General features: G+C 49.0%; 1 long non-coding RNA gene across 1 annotated transcript in view; it reads right to left on the bottom strand.

Annotated features, from left to right (window-relative positions):
- Positions 1–2500, bottom strand: part of LOC126435267 (uncharacterized) — a 29300-nt gene that overhangs the window by 25150 nt on the left and 1650 nt on the right. The window lies entirely within an intron of this gene.

Below are 2500 nucleotides of genomic sequence, written 5' to 3'. Positions count from 1 at the left end.
ACCTAACCTATGTTGTGCCTTAACCTAACCTATGTTGTGCCTTAACCTAACCTATGTTGTGCCTTAACCTAACCTATGTTGTGCCTTAACCTAACCTATGTTGTGCCTTAACCTAACCTATGTTGTGCCTTAACCTAACCTACGTTGTGCCTTAACCTAACCTACGTTGTGCCTTAACCTAACCTACGTTGTGCCTTAACCTAACCTACGTTGTGCCTTAACCTAACCTACGTTGTGCCTTAACCTAACCTACGTTGTGCCTTAACCTAACCTACGTTGTGCCTTAACCTAACCTACGTTGTGCCTTAACCTAACCTACGTTGTGCCTTAACCTAACCTACGTTGTGCCTTAACCTAACCTACGTTGTGCCTTAACCTAACCTACGTTGTGCCTTAACCTAACCTATGTTGTGCCTTAACCTAACCTATGTTGTGCCTTAACCTAACCTATGTTGTGCCTTAACCTAACCTATGTTGTGCCTTAACCTAACCTATGTTGTGCCTTAACCTAACCTATGTTGTGCCTTAACCTAACCTATGTTGTGCCTTAACCTAACCTATGTTGTGCCTTAACCTAACCTATGTTGTGCCTTAACCTAACCTATGTTGTGCCTTAACCTAACCTACGTTGTGCCTTAACCTAACCTACGTTGTGCCTTAACCTAACCCATATTGTACCTTAACCTAACCCATATTGTACCTTAACCTAACCCATATTGTACCTTAACCTAACCCATATTGTACCTTAACGTAACCTAATTTGTGCCTTAACGTAACCTAATTTGTGCCTTAACGTAACCTAATTTGTGCCTTAACGTAACCTAATTTGTGCCTTAACGTAACCTAATTTGTGCCTTAACGTAACCTAATTTGTGCCTTAACGTAACCTAATTTGTGCCTTAACGTAACCTAATTTGTGCCTTAACGTAACCTAATTTGTGCCTTAACGTAACCTAATTTGTGCCTTAACGTAACCTAATTTGTGCCTTAACGTAACCTAATTTGTGCCTTAACGTAACCTAATTTGTGCCTTAACGTAACCTAATTTGTGCCTTAACGTAACCTAATTTGTGCCTTAACGTAACCTAATTTGTGCCTTAACGTAACCTAATTTGTGCCTTAACGTAACCTAATTTGTGCCTTAACGTAACCTAATTTGTGCCTTAACGTAACCCATGTTGTGCCTTAACGTAACCCATGTTGTGCCTTAACGTAACCCAATTTGTGCCTTAACGTAACCCATGTTGTGCCTTAACCTAACCTATATTGTGCCTCAACCTAACCTATATTGCGCCTTAACCTGACGCACGTTGTCGCTGAACCTGCTCTGTAATTGTTATGCAACTCGTTAAATTAGTGTAGTGTTGCCTAACCGCAACCCTCGCAATATAGTTCGCTATTCGCACTGCCCGGTCCCCTGTGTATCGCGTCATGTTAAACACCTTGCAGGTGTTGCTGACTTTCCACATGCTCCTGCTATACACTGTAATGTGGATAGCAGCAGGACGTACATGCCCCCCCCCCCTTCCCCCCTGCCTTCGCAAGCTGGTCGTTGAGAAGTTTGCATGTTCAATGCCCTTCGCATGCCGACGTACTCAGCCTACGTTGTGGTACGGCCTGTCACCTGTCCGCCGATGTACGCAAAACCCACAAACTGTACTGCACATTGGTCCGTATGTACTGAATGATACATCGTGGCACATGTGTGACCGTACGACGACTGCGCCTAGCAACGGCAGACCATACAGTCCAAATATTGTGCACGCAGCTACGTGTCGTCTCCCTATAAGAGCTGGATTGCAGTGTGGTACGCCATTCAGACGTGTGGGAGGAACGGACGCCCTGGATGGCGATCAGCATGAGCAGTCTGTTGATGTAGTGGAGCGTGTATTCGGACGTAGTCGTCTCTTCTCACACACCGTGATAGCATGTTGCACCGCGTTCCACATCTGCGACATCCTGCAGAGGCCGGCTGACAGTCGTTCGCGCAATGGACACCGCATACGTACGGGGGCTACCTTCCACGTGTTCTCGAGGCGTGCACATGTTGTTGCGTCTATGTGGGCAGACGTAGTGTGTTGTGACACCTGACACAGGCATGCAATACTCGTTGCAAATGGCGATGGACGTCTACGTTTGCTGGTGACGTTACGCAAATGAACAACAGGTAACCCGTTGTGGTGCGGTTGTTCTCGCTAGAGGTGAATCAGTGTTGGCGACGATCGGTCGAGCTATTAACCGGTTGTTTCAGGGATACCCACCATGCCCACGAACGTGAAAGGGGACCCACCATGCCCACGAACGCGAAAGGGGATCTGGGTGTGAGGCGATACGCGGCGGTGGCTGGGTGGGACCGTCCCCGGCCGGTGAGGGGGGGCCGCCCGGCGTGCTGGCAGCGCGGTGCGTGGGCGCACGCGCTACAGCCGGCTGGTGGGGGCGGCCAGTGGCAGGCGCGCCGGCCGACGGACGCGGCAGGCGGCGCAGCTGCGCGCCGGCGCCC

The sequence above is a fragment of the Schistocerca serialis genome, unplaced genomic scaffold, assembly GCF_023864345.2.
Source record: "Schistocerca serialis cubense isolate TAMUIC-IGC-003099 unplaced genomic scaffold, iqSchSeri2.2 HiC_scaffold_1201, whole genome shotgun sequence".
NCBI lineage: Eukaryota > Metazoa > Arthropoda > Insecta > Orthoptera > Acrididae > Schistocerca > Schistocerca serialis.
Note: the sequence above shows the minus strand (reverse complement) of the source record. Positions and strands in the feature narration are given on the sequence as shown.